The sequence below is a fragment of the Protomyctophum parallelum genome (genome assembly GCF_964188405.1).
Source record: "Protomyctophum parallelum genome assembly, chromosome: 13".
Taxonomy (NCBI): Eukaryota; Metazoa; Chordata; class Actinopteri; order Myctophiformes; family Myctophidae; genus Protomyctophum; species Protomyctophum parallelum.
The window spans coordinates 11855161-11872182 of NC_139708.1; positions in this window are offsets into that span (position 1 = coordinate 11855161).

Below are 17022 nucleotides of genomic sequence, written 5' to 3' on the forward strand. Positions count from 1 at the left end.
GTGCTTGATGCGATGCGTCGTGTGCTTGATGCGATGCGTCGTGTGCTTGATGCGATGCGTCGTGTGCTTGATGCGATGCGTCGTGTGCTTGATGCGATGCGTCGTGTGCTTGATGCGATGCGTCGTGTGCTTGATGCGATGCGTCGTGTGCTCGATGCGATGCGTCGTGTGCTCGATGCGATGCGTCGTGTGCTCGATGCGATGCGTGGTGTGCTTGATGCGATGCGTCGCGTGCTTGATGCGATGCGTCGTGTGCTTGATGCGATGCGTCGTGTGCTTGATGCGATGCGTCGTGTGCTTGATGCGATGCGTCGTGTGCTTGATGCGATGCGTTGTGTGCTTGATGCGATGCGTGGTGTGCTTGATGCGATGCGTGGTGTGCTTGATGCGATGCGTCGTGTGCTTGATGCGATGCGTCGTGTGCTTGACGCGATGCGTCGTGTGCTTGATGCGATGCGTCGTGTGCTTGATGCGATGCGTCGTGTGCTCGATGCGATGCGTCGTGTGCTTGATGCGATGCGTCGTGTGCTTGATGCGATGCGTCGTGTGCTTGATGCGATGCGTCGTGTGCTTGATGCGATGCGTCGTGTGCTTGATGCGATGCGTCGTGTGCTTGATGCGATGCGTCGTGTGCTTGATGCGACGCGTGGTGTGCTTGATGCGATGCGTCGTGTGCTTGATGCGATGCGTGGTGTGCTTGATGCGATGCGTCGTGTGCTTGATGCGATGCGTCGTGTGCTTGATGCGATGCGTCGTGTGCTTGATGCGATGCGTCGTGTGCTTGATGCGATGCGTGGTGTGCTGGATGCGATGCGTCGTGTGCTTGATGCGATGCGTCGTGTGCTTGATGCGATGCGTCGTGTGCTTGATGCGATGCGTCGTGTGCTTGATGCGATGCGTCGTGTGCTTGATGCGATGCGTCGTGTGCTTGGTGCGATGCGTCGTGTGCTTGATGCGATGCGTCGTGTGCTTGATGCGATGCGTCGTGTGCTTGATGCGATGCGTGGTGTGCTTGATGCGACGCGTTGTGTGCTTGATGCGATGCGTCGTGTGCCTGATGCGATGCGCCGTGTGCTTGATGCGATGCGTCGTGTGCTTGGTGCGATGCGTCGTGTGCTTGATGCGATGCGTCGTGTGCTTGATGCGATGCGTCGTGTGCTTGATGCGATGCGTCGTGTGCTTGATGCGATGCGTCGTGTGCTTGATGCGATGCGTCGTGTGCTTGTCCATCTGCTATTTTCAGCTAAGTCTGTCACCACGATACGGATGCTGGGTTTAACCCATTTAGACCTGAGGACGCGTCCGTGTCACCTTATAGCTTTTAATCACTTTAACCATTATTTTATACTTTAGCTGTTGAAAAATAGCAGATCTACAATCTCATGGCGCAGTTCCACGCTACACGCTTGTATATCTGCATTTTTTTTTTGAAAAATCATGAAAATGTCTTTGAATACATTTCACAGTGAACGTTTTTAACTCAAATATTTGCTTCTGGGGGGGTCCCTGGAACAACATATTTTCCGACGGGGGTCCGTGGCCAAATACAGACATTCTGGGGGTCCTTGACATGAAAAAGATTGAGAACCGAAAACAGTCATGATTTAGAAGACATTTTGTAGAATCTGTCCTCAGGTCTAAATGGGTTTAACAGAGTGCTGCAAAATCCAACCATCCTAAAGTCGCTTGTAAAAAGTCCACTCAATGACAAACGTCAAACAAAGCCAACTTTGTTGGTGGATCAAAACAACCGACAGGGGTGGGGGTGCATGGGGTTACATGTCACATAATTGTAATAGACACCATTTAAACTGTAACAAGTCGGGCAAATTAGCACAAAGAGGACCAAAAAACTAAATCCCATCACTTGTTTATTCGAGATATGCAATTACCGCCGCTCAATACCCCGAGGTCGGCTGGAGATTTAGTGGAGAATATATCAAAAATAGCCAGTGGGGGAGAGAGGAGAGCCCCTCCATTTCGCCGGTCATAATTTAATCAGCCCGTTGTGGATGCTGTGTTAAAGAACTGTGGCATGCAACATTCATCCACTCAACCCCCTCCCTCCCTCCCTCCCCCGTCCCTATTGCATATATCATTGCGGTCGCGTGGAAACCTTGTGTGTCAGGAAATAATAATAAATATAAAAAAATCCAAATGTAGTTATTATTTATTCAAGTTCTTGTAAATACTTTGCATTGGTTGAATATTTATTTAAAAACAATAACAATGAGAAAAACAGCGCTCAGGTGGTGCAGTGGTGAAGTGCCTGCCAACCACTGCAGATGCTGTGGGTTTGAGCAGACGACGCCACATGGTGGCGCATCATGAGCTTGTAGATCTACAATTTTTGCTACTTTTACGACAAAGTAGGTCATTTATCATTAAAAAAAGCAAAACATCGGAATACGGAGATACAAGGTTTCAGGTCCGACATGCGGACGACACGCATGAACACTACAACAAAAATCATAGCACACCGACATGTCTAATTTGACCTTGTCAGGGCTCTGATCCCGTCCGCCCTCGCATCCAGGCAGCGCGCGGCTCCCTGGCCAATAACGTGTAATTGAGCCCGCAGGGAGAAGCGGGAAAGACTATCCGGCGGTCCGTCTTGTAAGGTTCCGTATTGATAATGGCTACTAGTTACCATGGCTGGCTAATCGATAGCAGCAGATGCCGGAGCAAGGTAATGATAAACACAGAGGAATGACAGTAATTGGACCTGCCCCCGCATGCGGCTTAAGTAACTGCCGAGGTTATGGGCTCGACACGTGCATAATATCTGCTCTTTTGTGCAGAGAACACCCGTTGTCTTCATAGAGGTGAAAGCGGTTATAAAAAAGGGTTATAGTGTTGTTAGATTTGCGAGAAAAACGAGAAACAAGGTCTACGAACACCACGCACGCACAAACGATACCGATAATAGCATCAAGACATGTCACATTGTGAGCTTGTAGATCTGCTATTGTCAACAACAATCTGAAGTTGGAATGTTTGGTTTTAAACATTTTAACAACACAAATCTTCTATGGGGGTCCCCAATATTTTCAGATGGGGTCAAAATATGATAATTTGACATGAAAATATGTGGGAACCTCTGGGTTTAAACAACATTAGGAAGCAAGTCCAAATAAGCAACTACACTTTGGAAACAAGCCCAGAAAAGCGCAACCCGAAACTACCAATATTTGCAAGCAACTTTATGTGGGAAAAAACAGCCCACAAGTCGCTTATAAGCAGACTTTGCAACTGTGGTTATGGGCTCAACGCGTGGGTAACATCTGCTCTCATGGAGGACACTGTTGTCTTTTGGTGGAACTGAACGTCCTTATAAAGAAAGGTTGTTTTGCGTTGGAATGGGGAATTTAGGTGCACTTTTCCACACAAAAGGCCCCAGGGATATTCAAAAAGGAAATTGATATTAATTGAGAGAGGTTAAATTGCTAATTAAATGTTATTTGGGTGAGATGGTCACTGTCATTATACCCTGGTGCGTATGCTGTGCAGGCCTCGGTGCCTGTTGTGAGGTATATGGGAGGCATGCTGGGCCATGTTGTACGTGTCAAAGTGACTACGCCGCTTGCACACGAAATACAACCGTGAAGAGAGATACATGCAGAATAGCTTATCTCCTTTTAGCCCGATGTGTTTACATGTGGTTTGGTAAATGGTGCATTTATATAGAGCATTTTATCCAAAGTGCTTTACAATGTGCATTACCCATTCTCACACACACATTTACAAACCAAGCAAGGCACCAACCTGCTCATCGAGACTACAACTCAGGGGGTGTTGGGGGGGGGGGGGGGGGGGACTGGGAACCTTCCGTTTCCCAAGCAGCCGCTCTACCTCAACTTTCAACTTGACGTCACCATTTCATTAAACGGGTCATTAAACAAAATGTTTGGGGGGACATGATCTGACATCTTCAAATAAACATTTTCATACATGTTCAAAGATTACAGAAATAGGAAAGAGAGCAGATCTAGACAATCTAACAATATTGACACATTCTGAGCTTTGGCATTTGCCGTACCACAAAGTATACTATAGACTAATATTGTTTCCATAGTAGACACATTTTTAGGGAGTGTTGTTTTACACTACCGGCTAGTGGAGTGGGGCTTTCTCACATTCTAATACAGCCAGAAAAACCCATTCTGGCAGCCAGCTCGATAGCGTGCCTCGCTGGTCATTAGACTACACAATTGAATCCCAATGTTGCCACTATTTTTCCAGATCCGGACTACATTTTTGGGCAATAAAGTAGGGTTAGGGTTAAGGTTAGGGTCAGGCATAGTGTTTTTGAGGTTAGGCATATAGTTTCTGTGAGGTTAAGCTTAGAGTTAGGTTTAGGCATATAACCACATTCTCTCTGTGAGGTTAAGTTTAGGGTTAGGCATATAACCACATTATCTCTGTGAGGTTAAGTTTAGGGTTAGGTTTAAGCATAACCACATTCTCTCTGTGAGGTTAAGTTTAGGGTTAGGTTTAAGCATAACCACATTCTCTCTGTGAGGTTAAGTTTAGGGTTAGGTTTAAGCATATAACCACCTGCATGCGGTCCAAATGAACACAGCGGAGCACTCCCTACCCCACCGACAACCAATGACAGGCAGAGTTTTCAAAAATATTCGCATACTGTTGTATAGGGCTTAACTACGCCCTCAGGGCGTAGTTTAGTGTCTTTTTGTTTTTCTATGAAAGCCTTCATCACAGTAAGGATGCTCGGTGTAACTTCTTACAGGAAAAGTGTCCACACAGAAAAAATAAACAAGCGTCACACTCTTGTATTCAACTTGTTCTGACACACACATACACACACGCCAAACACTAACGCAGCAATTCAGCATGATGGGAATAAAATCCACCCAACCACCACTATTATCATCCTCATCATCATCATCACCACCACACAGGGCGGAACATGTGACACTCAAAGCTGCCGCACATAATGTTAAGACAGCGATTTCCAACCTGCGGCCCGGGGACCACAGGCGGACCGTGAGGATATCGCAAGATTCATAGGCGAAACATTCGTACATAACATAATATAATATTATTTCACGTTGAAATCATCATTGTGATGCTGATACATAGGGATACGACTGACCGAACATACAATAAGATTCAAAATTATTCACCAGCGCCGTAAGAACAACATTATGTAAATAAATTGCAAAACAATGCAAATGCATTAATGCGATGCAAAAAGCATCATCGCAACACATTACTCTAGTCTGCATCCTTGAAACAACACAGCAATGCATGGGGCGGGGGGGATGCCCCCAAACATAATGTATGATACTATAGCTACAGTATGTTTAATCTTTTTGCATCCAACTTCCTCTTGCAAGCGAATGCTATGAGCATCTCTGTGCAATATCCCCAGGCCCCTTCTCACACGTGTGTATAATATGAGCTGGATTGAAATGGGGGGGGGGGGGGTGTACTACAGCTGTGGCATTAAGGGGGCCAGTGGGGGCCGTTTAAATGAGAGATTGCCTGTAAAACACGGCCAACGTCTCGCCCCTCTCCTGCTGGCATTACTACTATATGGGAGCTGATGACAAGCGGCGAGCGGCTAGCCCCCTCGATTGCCTTTAACACAGCCCAGCCCCCCCCCCCAGCAGCCAGCCCGCTCTCAGGGGGAAACGCAATCTGTGTCCTCTCTCTCTCTCTCTCTCTCTCTCTTCCCCCCCCCCCCCCCCCCCCCCCCGGATCCACTGTCTGCACTTCCCCGCATGCGAGCAGCGCTATCACATTATCCCCCAGCACACCACACACCCACCCCCCCCTGCCCGCCCCGCTCCTCGAAATGGGAGAAGGAAATAGGAAATCGCCTCGGCCAGAGATGAACCAGGAACATAATCAAAAAATAGTGTGGCGCGACGGAACAGATCGCTGCGAGGGGAGCCACCCCCCCCCCCCCCCCCACACCCTACACTCCCCAGCCACCCACCCACCCTGCTCCAACCCCTAAACAATAAGCAGTGGAGAGGAGGACTGCTGTGGGGGAATTCTTCTGTCGTCTTCAGATTAGGGAAGAACGCCCCCCTTTTTTTATCTTTTTTCTTCTTTCCCACCCTCAGGCATCCATCTATCCATTGGCTTACAGCTTGGCTTATACGTTGAAGATAGAAGATAAGAGTGGTGGATGCTCGCCTTCATACACTGTGCTCTGTGCCGTGTATACCACTATATTGGCAATAAAAATACTCCGTGGGGCACGCGCAGCGGAACAACAGATCTCTGAAAACATGAACGTGTGAAACATTATTCTGGTGACCTTGTGTAAGCTGTCAGGAGTGGGTTTTTTTCTCTTCCCTCCTCTCTCTCCCTCTCTCATCCATACCTACAGTGCTTGGCACCTCTGGCTGTCAGGCGCAGCCCCCGTGGAGAGAAGAATTTGAAAAAAAGTACACGATAACCAAAACGCAAAGCGACAGAGCACAGGGAGACCAAGGCGGATGGGGAACCCGACGGCGCCACAGCCACTGTTGTTTGCACACTTTTCGGACCATTGTTGTGTCAGCCCAGAGGAGAGAGACAAAGCCCACCTTCTAATCGGGAGGAGTAAAATGAGAAGCCCTGCCGCGTCTTCCGACGCACGCGCGTCCGTCCAGTTTGTGTCCACGTGTGTGCGTGTTTCTGTGTGTGTGAGCAGCATCTGTGTGTGTTTGGCAGCGGTTCAGCTCACGTGCGCACGTGTGTATGTGTGTGTGTGTGAGAGGGCATGCAGAGAAGCGCTGATGGCTGTACTCACTGTGTAGTGCTCGCTGTTTTCCCCCGAGGTCTGTGTCGGCGTGTCAGAGTGTCAGCCTCTCGGCCACGGCGTCTCTCCCTGGGCTGGGTCTCTTCCCTCGTCCCGATCTGACCAAGGTGTTGTGATGAGGAGGTGCACGAGGAGCAGCAGGAGCAGCAGGATGAGGGGACGAAGCACTTGGCTACAGACACACACAGATAAGAGAGCACAGGAATGAATGCTGGCGAGAGAGAGAGAGAGAGAGAGAGAGAGAGAGAGAGTGGTGTGGAGAGGGAGGGAGGGCTGTGTGAGACAGCGAGCAAGTGATGAGCGAGCGTGTGTGTGTGTGTGTGTGTGTGTGTGTGTGGGGGGGGGGGGGGGGGTGGGGTGGGGGGGGGGGCTGATATTAGGAGAGCAAGCGGTCGCCTGCGATTGGCCTGTCAGTCCGGGAGAGGGAGTGTCGGGGTCTCGGCTGGGTGTGTCAGAAGCGGCGCTCTCTCTCTCTCCCCGCCGTTTTAAAAACACAGCGGTGCTTGCTCGCTTGCGATCCAACCGTGTGAGGACAGGGCGAGGGAGAGAAATATACGGAGAGATTGAGAGAGGATTACGTGGGTGGTTGGGTGTGGGGGAGAATTGTAGACTGATGCAGGGGGCCGATGACAGCTCCTTCCCAACACCCCCCCATCCACCACACACACACACACACACACACACAACACACACGGCAGTGAGACGATGTAAGGTGCTCCGTGGAAGAGGATAACTTATAACTCAACTACATTTAACTTATCTCATGTACATTTAGGGCTGGAAAGCCATCATCAACACACAGCCCACCAATATTGTTTATGGCCAGGAAGCCGCTTGAACCTCATGCATACATATTCTACAGGGTTTTCAACCATTTTCATATGAAGGTCCATTATTTATTTGGCATTTGAGCCATGGACCACCATGTGAGCCATGGACCACCATTTGATGAGATCTCTCAGACCAGAAGACTTTGGGTTAGGATTATCGCTGGAAACGATTTTGCCCACAATTCAATAATGTGTTGATGTGGTACCATATAACAGGCAGACGTTGTAGAGTGTGCAGGGAGGGGTTCGGACGTTGTGCAGTGTGGTGGAGGGGAGGGGTTCGGACGTTGTGCAGTGTGGTGGAGGAAGGGTTCGGACGTTGTGCAGTGTGGTGGAGGGAGGGGAGGGGTTTGGACGTTGTGCAGTGTGGTGGAGGAAGAGGAGGGGTTTGGACGTTGTGCAGTGTGGTGGAGGAAGGGGAGGGGTTCAGACGTTGTGCAGTGTGGTGGAGGGAGGGGAGGGGTTTGGACGTTGTGCAGTGTGGTGGAGGAAGAGGAGGGGTTTGGACGTTGTGCAGTGTGGTGGAGGAAGGGGAGGGGTTCAGACGTTGTGCAGTGTGGTGGAGGAAGGGGAGGGGTTCGGACGTTGTGCAGTGTGGTGGAGGAAGGGGAGGGGTTTGGACGTTGTGCAGTGTGGTGGAGGAAGGGGAGGGGTTCAGACGTTGTGCAGTGTGGTGGAGGAAGGGGAGGGGTTCGGACGTTGTGCAGTGTGGTGGAGGAAGGGGAGGGGTTCGGACGTTGTGCAGTGTGGTGGAGGAAGGGGAGGGGTTTGGACGTTGTGCAGTGTGGTGGAGGAAGAGGAGGGGTTTGGACGTTGTGCAGTGTGGTAGAGGGAGGGGAGGGGTTTGGACGTTGTGCAGTGTGGTGGAGGAAGGGGAGGGGTTTGGACGTTGTGCAGTGTGGTGGAGGAAGGGGAGGGGTTCAGACGTTGTGCAGTGTGGTGGAGGAAGGGGAGGGGTTCGGACGTTGTGCAGTGTGGTGGAGGAAGGGGAGGGGTTCGGACGTTGTGCAGTGTGGTGGAGGAAGGGGAGGGGTTTGGACGTTGTGCAGTGTGGTGGAGGAAGGGGAGGGGTTTGGACGTTGTGCAGTGTGGTGGAGGAAGAGGAGGGGTTTGGACGTTGTGCAGTGTGGTAGAGGGAGGGGAGGGGTTTGGACGTTGTGCAGTGTGGTGGAGGGAGGGGAGGGGTTCGGACGTTGTGCAGTGTGGTGGAGGAAGGGGAGGGGTTTGGACGTTGTGCAGTGTGGTGGAGGGAGGGGAGGGGTTTGGACGTTGTGCAGTGTGGTGGAGGAAGGGGAGGGGTTTGGACGTTGTGCAGTGTGGTGGAGGAAGGGGAGGGGTTTGGACGTTGTGCAGTGTGGTGGAGGGAGGGGAGGGGTTTGGACGTTGTGCAGTGTGGTGGAGGAAGGGGAGGGGTTCGGACGTTGTGCAGTGTGGTGGAGGAAGAGGAGGGGTTTGGACGTTGTGCAGTGTGGTGGAGGAAGGGGAGGGGTTTGGACGTTGTGCAGTGTGGTGGAGGAAGGGGAGGGGTTTGGACGTTGTGCAGTGCGGTGGAGGAAGAGGAGGGGTTTGGACGTTGTGCAGTGTGGTGGAGGAAGGGGAGGGGTTTGGACGTTGTGCAGTGTGGTGGAGGAAGGGGAGGGGTTTGGACGTTGTGCAGTGTGGTGGAGGAAGGGGAGGGGTTTGGACGTTGTGCAGTGTGGTGGAGGGAGGGGAGGGCAGGGGGTGCGGCCCCACTCGGGGCTCGGCTCACAGTGCACACAGGTTCCATTAAGGCCACCGATGCTCAAACCGTGATCTCCACACTGATGGAGACGGGGAAACCAAACAAAATAAAACTAAACTAAATAATCGAAACTGTGGCTCTCTGCTCGTAACCTTTGGTACCATTAAAAGGACATTCTGAAAGAAAAACTTAAATCTTGTTTTATACATACAGGTCCTCATGTGGACCTGGTCATGGCGGTCCTCATGTGGCAGCTTTCTTTCCCCGCTAATTTCTTTCCCCTTCTCCTCATTAACCGCGGCGGGGCCCCGGTCAACGGGCCGAGCGGAAAAAAGGGGGCCCTCCGACACAATCTGCTCCCCTGACTCTCCAAACCGCAATGCAAAAAAAAAGTCCCCGGAATCCCATCTTCCGTCCTCTTCACTCCACCAAATTCAATTAAAAAGAGAAATTGGCAATTAGATCACCGTTATGATCCTGTAACAATGATCTAATCTGTAATTCATTGGCTGGTGCGTCCCCTAGGTGCGTGTGGGTGTGTGTGTGTATGGGAGGGGTCAAAGTAGGGGTGAGGAGGGGGCTCCCGCTTGATGGAGTAGCACGGAGGCTCCTTGGCGTTCACCTCGGCACGTGTCCCCCCCTGCCGCGACGTGAGGCGCAAGGGCACAGGCGAGGCGTGGTGTGTGTGTGTGTGTGTGTGTGGGGGGGGGGGGGGATGAGGAGGGGGGGCCTCTGGGGGCCCCTTCGCTCTACCGGAGAGCGGCTGCCATAGTGTCAGGAGCGGGGGGGGGGAGGGGGGGAGGCCCCTGCGGCAAGAACACAAACGGGAGAACGTACACAGAAGAGTCATTTGCTTTTATATGCATGAGGGGCTCATTTTGCGTGTGTTTAAGAAGGATGGAGTACCAATCCCCCCCCAACCCCAAGCACCCCCCATCACACATACCCACACACAGACAAGTAGAGTGCACATGGAACATTGGCAGACACGCACAAGCCACAGCGCTTATATACACAGTGCACGCAATGCCTAAAGCATGCACGCAATGCCTAAAGCATGCGTGCATGCGTGGCAGCGTGCGCGAGAGAGAGGATGCGGGAGGGCGGTCACCCACAGCAATTTTGCTGCTCCTTAATTGAATCAAGTCAATTCCATTTGGCTAATGAAAGGTAGGGTTAACGCAGGGTTGACTGGGAGGGAGCGAGGGGGGGGGGGTGGATCACATTGAGACGCGCGGGGGTCCTGCAGCCCTTTCCCGTCGCCAGCTTAAGTCATGTCCGGATCGCGACCCGACTCTAAACTCAAACGGGTAAACACTAAACGTCGTCACCGCGCTCGCAGCCCTGAAACGCTGCAGACATGTGTGAATATGACGCTAAAAAGCCTTGTTACCTGGCAACATTTGATACATTAAAGGCTTTTTTATCTTGTTACTCTTCCAGCCATCTATATTTAGACTGAGAATTAACGCTATGTGCCACCACACACACACACACACACACACACACACACACACACACACACAGAATAGAGGTGTAGGGGCTTCTATAGATACAAACAAAGATAAAAATAAAGACAACCTTGAACCTAGATGCACTGGATAGGGCTGGTAAACACAATAGGGATGTGATACCACAATCAGTTTATAAGGAACTTTATTACCGGAAACAATGTGTGCAGTACACGTACGACAATAAGTAATAACCATGCATGGTGGTTATTGCACATAACTTCTGTCTGTCTTTCTGTATGAAAGCTGAAGGGTCGAGATGGGACGAGACGAGGCGGTTTCAGCGTTCGTCCCAGCAGTGTGATATGTTTTGGTTTTACAATTCAGATACTTACAAAATAAGTACTGACATTAACTTGGATACAGCACTTTTCCCATTACGCTTTTTATATATACTTTATTGAAAATTATTCAGGGTTTACAGTTTATGCAAAATTACAAATACACATAAGTTACAAAAATATATATAAATCAATGCATTTCAATACAAAAGTTTTTTTTTTTTTTTTTTTTTTTTACAATGTTAGTAGGTGCCATGGTGTTAGTTTCTTTTTCCGTGTGTCAAGAGTTCTTTGTCTTTTTAGTTCAGTTTGGATTTGTTTGAAGACCACCTCTCCCGAGATGGTCTCCTGGTGAATTACCATGGCACACCTGGTTTTCCACAGTTTGTTTACAACAGTGCAAATTACATACCAGTAAAAATCTTGTTCCACAGCAGACATTCTTTCCTCGAACACCCCATACATGGCAGCATTATAGTTGATCTTAAGTTTAAAACCAATTTGTGGCATTTTCCCCCATACATAGCTAGACCTTTGGCAGTCCACTAGCAGGTGCTCAACTGTCTCGTCTGCACCACAATTTAAAATTGGGCATTTTTTCCCATTACAGCAGCCAGCAACAACTCTAACCGATCTCCACTTAAACCCATATTTTGAAGACCGGGATCTATACTTGGTCAACTGCTTTCCCCCTCTCTCCACCAAATATATTGCAGAATATGGCCAGCATCCTATGAACAGCCACTTGACTAATCTTTGATCAATCTTCATTATAATGTGGAATTTCTGTCCACTCACTCTGTGCTGCACTTCAGAAACCCACCTACCAGTGACATCATCGATGTGGAATAAAAGCTAAACTGCAGGCCATCTGATCCTGGGAGGTTAGTATGCTAATAGAAGCCATTGTTCTCGCATTAACTCATTCTCAGCCAAGTTAGTCTTTTGATGCACTCTTCACCAACCTATGAGTCACCGTTTGAGTCTCATTAGAAATCACGTGATTGCAAAGAATATATATTAAGGCTGTCAAAAATAACGCGTTAACGGCGTTAATTAATTGTGTTAAAATATTTAACGCAATTAACATGCGCCCGTGCGAGCGGCTCAGGAACGTCCAGAGCATAACAAATATGCGTCAATTCAATTCAATTCAAAGGGCTTTATTGGCATGAGAAAACATACGTTTACATTGCCAAAGCAGAAAGAACAATACAACAATACAGCAATACAATCAAAACAAAAATTATGTACTTTGTCAGAATCTTCAATAGATCAATTTCTATGTACCAAGATCACTCGATGCAGGTATAGTGCAGGAATATACACAATGATTAGTCTTTACGGTGGTTGTGTTCCATATGTCACTGTGTAGCACACAGTCATGATTGAACAACACCAGAGCAGAGATAGCTTGTGTATTGTAGTTGGGATGCCAAGTGGTTTGATTCGGTAACTCTGTTGCGTTACTTTCTCTGCCTAGCAAAGCCCCATAAGTCTACACTGCACAGGCACACACACACACACACACACACACACACACACACACACGCACGCACGCACGCCTCGTCGCCTCCTCCAGTTTTCCTCCCTCCTCTGCACGCATGCACACACGCACACTACTAGTGTGTAGCTATCAGCACGCTGCAAGAATCACTCGCATGTTTTTAGTACCGTCGGGTCCGTCAAAACTTGTGGACAGTTTGAAAATGCGGGTCCTACGTGCATTAACACTAGAAAGTCTGAAAATGTTTCACTACTACTCAGTCGGCTGAACGGTCAGGGGGACCATGTTTTTGGTGCGTTTTGATTGGCCACTCTCTCCCCCACTCGTCCCTCTCCAGCTGGAGAAGACATTGTTCAAGCCTGCATCCCATTTCCAACGAATTAAATCATATATGTTTCTAAACACATGTTTTCACTCCTAAAATGTATAAAACTAATAATACATGTGAAAAATATATATTTTGCCGTTGCCCGTTAGTACTATATTGCAACATAGCCATGGAAGAGTGTTGCTGCCTTTTGTTGTTCTTTTTTTCCTTCCAAAAGAGCCAAGGTCTTTTCTTGTGTGTTATCGATGTAATTAATATATGTGACCCCACGCGATGTACAGACTGCTTGACTAGGCATGTAAACATGACATAATTGTATTAATGTTTAAGTGTAATGATGTTATTGACCGGATTGTCCGTAGTCCTCCAGCCGTTAGCTTACATTGCTAATATTATAAGCTAACAACATTACTAAAGCCAATGTATTGCATTAAATGCGGCCTGTCCGCGTAAATTACTTATACAAGTTAGTCGTGTTATATTTACCTAAATTACCAGCCAAAGTACATTCCAAATAAACAATTATTAGCCACGTTATGTTGTTATATCAGTTTAATTAATAAAAAACATTGCATTTCTTTGTCATTCAAATACGGCCGTTAGCACTGTGAATTCAACATCCGGTGAGGGGAGGATACGGATTGTGTATGTATTGTGTATGGAAATCAGCGCATACAGTGGGTGGGCTTTAGACCGGATGGAAGCCTTGCACACTAAATAGAAAAATATAGGCTATACAGTCTGCAGCCTGGTGATAGCTCAGCTGCTGTTTATAACATCGCGCAGTTATTGTTCCACGGGTCTGGTCGCTTGCAGAAAAGTTTACAGATAAAGAAGGACGGACAGGCTGAACTCTTTTGACTGACAAAGAGCTGGCGATATTGAGCCTATATGCCAGAATAGGCTGTGAAACAAATTAATCCACAGCAGCAGGCCTACATACATTCCACGTCGCTTGCAGAAAGAACTGTTCTTTTGACTGACAAAACATTTAGAGGTTCGGGAGGTCTATCTGGTTGGAATTATTTCAAACACTTTTTATTTTGTATCGCGCATCGGCAAGCCTTGTCGCTTCATGGAAAGTAAATGTCGGGTCGAGTCTGACCGAGCATGCATTCAATAACATCCTACCCTCATCATGGATAATAATCATTGTATTCATATTCCTATTATCTTATCAAAATAATAAACAAATTTGGTTAAAGTTAATTAACCAGCCAAACGTATATGATTTAATTCGTTGGACATGGAATGCAGGCTTGAACAATGCCGTCTCCAGCTGTCTGTGTTGTGTGTTCTTTTTTTTTCTCCACCCCTCTTTTCTTTAAATCATAACTCGCTCATTTTTTGCTCATTTAAAAAAATTGTACACTACGGAATTGGGGCTTTCATTTGGTATATAGATCGGTTGTGTAGGCCGTCTCTACGAAACGATATCAAGTGAAAAGGAAATGTCGGGGAATCACCATTAACACCATTATCAAGCAGCGCAAACAAAAGGCGAGTGGGGGAGAAAGGGGGACGGCGGTCGATTGTGCCGATTATAGCCAGACTGAGTAAGAGATATATGCCTAAAATCATATTTACAAAACGTTTTACAAAACGTTTCAAATGAAAATGATTTCAATCGAATATTTAGACAAAGTCATGCAAGGGGAACTTTCTCTGGACTCCATGGGCTAAGAAAATCTACTTTTAAATCTCATATCCGGTCAGAACGGCTGCTCCGCCGTCGTAGTGTTAAGCCATTAAAGTTGGTCCGGCTGGTTTTGTGTTGTCCTACGCGATTACGTGAATCAGCATGGCTGCGCCTGCAATAGGCTATTACCAAAACAAACACATGATACTTTTGTGTCGCACATGGAAAGCAACTGAAAACGACCATGGATATATTAAAGACAGTTCCCCTGTGCTGCTGTGCACAGCGGAGATAATGCACAACTCCAGGTACGAACCAAAACACTGACTGAAGCTGATCATTTATGACTAACTATCTCCAGACTAGTCCTGCAGTCCCGCAATGAAAGAGAGACAATCTCGCCTCTCACTACAGTCCACTAAAATGCCATTCTAGCCTTAAAACCTACATTTATATGTTATTCAATAATTACTTTAGCGCAAAATATAGGCTTTTCTAAACCAAGCCCTAGCTGTTTCAAAAATGCTTATGTGCAGCCATTATTGTATTTTGTGAATTAACTATAGTCTACAGTTTAACCCATTGATTCCCCCAAATGAAATTGATAGAAAGTAGCCTAGGCCATTTCATTATGATTTTTATCTCTGGACTGGGACCCTGCAGTCTCCATTCATCCATCCATCCATCCTCAACCGCTTATCCGTAGTCGGGTCGCGGGGGCAACAGCTCCACCAGAGTGTTCCAGACTTCCCTCTCCAGAGCAACATTAGTGACTTCCTCCTGGGGGAACCCAGTGGCCAAAAGCATGGCCAAAAGCCAGTGTTCATTTAACTCAAAGTGTAGGCTAGGCCTATAAATGCTCACATCACATCATGGCTATACTAAATGCATTAGAAAACAAAAAACATTCAAAAACTAATGTATATCCGCTTTCTGTCATTTATATTTCCATTTCCACAACAATAAAGAGGAAAACATGGCATATTTTGGACATATAGTTCGAACGGTGATTAATCATGATTAAATTAATTTTGAAGCTGTGATTAATCTGATTAAAATGTTTAATCATTTGACAGCCCTAATATATATATATACAAATAATTGGGGGGGCAGCGGACTGCGGACTGACCTCATGCTTCCTTCTATGCATGAGGAGTCCAAGCTGCTTCTTTTCACCTGACAGGGGAGAGTGCCTGGTATCGCTGCTTGCAGCTATATTTTTTGTAGAAATGTTCACGTACAAACTTCTCTTCAACTGGGATTTCAGGTAATGGTCCATAGATTGTGTGTAACACATTTCACGCAAATAGGAGTTTTTAAAACTGCTCAAAATGGTGGCAAATCTGAGGGTGGAGCTTAGGTCTACTGGTCAAAGTGACAGATGTGTTCCCCATAAGTCAAGGCACATATGGAAACAAGTGCCATGGCTTTTGGCATAACGAGGCATGAGTCAAAGGTTTCATTTTCAAACGATTGCTATAGCGCTCCCCCATTGGCCAATTGGAGAAACAGTGCTATTTGGCATGACCCTCTACCATACTGTCATAAACATGTGACACTGTGTGTATGAATTAGGGGCAGAAGAAGCATTTTCATAAAACTGCAATTTTCATTGGCTCATGAAACTTACATTTTTTCACTTTCAAAAGATATACTCCCGCGTTTGTTTGTATAGGTCCAAAGTTCACGTGTAGAAATCGCCACAACTTTTGTCCCATTTTGACAAAAGGGGACAATCCCGGGAGATAGATTTGAACTGTTTTTCATATCATTCAAAATTCAAAAGTTGTATTGCTGATACAAACGGTTCATGAGCTATGCCTGTCCAAAGTTTTCATTTTCAATTGAGTGGTTTTTGGCCAATGGTCGTGTGCTTCACGTCCTCACCGTTTGGCATAGCCCTCTACCATATTGCCAAGTTTCGCAAAAAACGACCGCACTGTTAAGCCAGAACTGCTATGTTTGGCGGAAGGAGAAGAAAGAAAAACAGACAAATTACAATAAGGGACCAAAAGTCCCTTTGAGCTTGGGTTATGTAGAGGGAGCAGCTGCAGGGACTCCCTCTACATATCCTATTGTATTAATTGCGTTGCATTTTAAAGTTCTTAGATTGCATAGCTTCATAGAGGTGTTTGACAGCACTATCATAATGGTGATACAGTACATTAATTTGCTATGAATATGTTGGATTCATGTTAATCAGTATTTTGTTTAGACATTTAACCACTTACATTCTCAATACTTTGCTTAATTTACAAGCTCACAACGCATCGTGATCTTGTAGTAGCCTATATCAGCTATTTTTTGGTAAATGTGATTTGCAGAATATATAGATCCTAGGATTTAAGTGCTAAAAAAAGAAAAGTTCCTATCATAAAATGGCAGCACTTCTGAAGTAACTCTGTTGAAGACTATTATAGTTAAC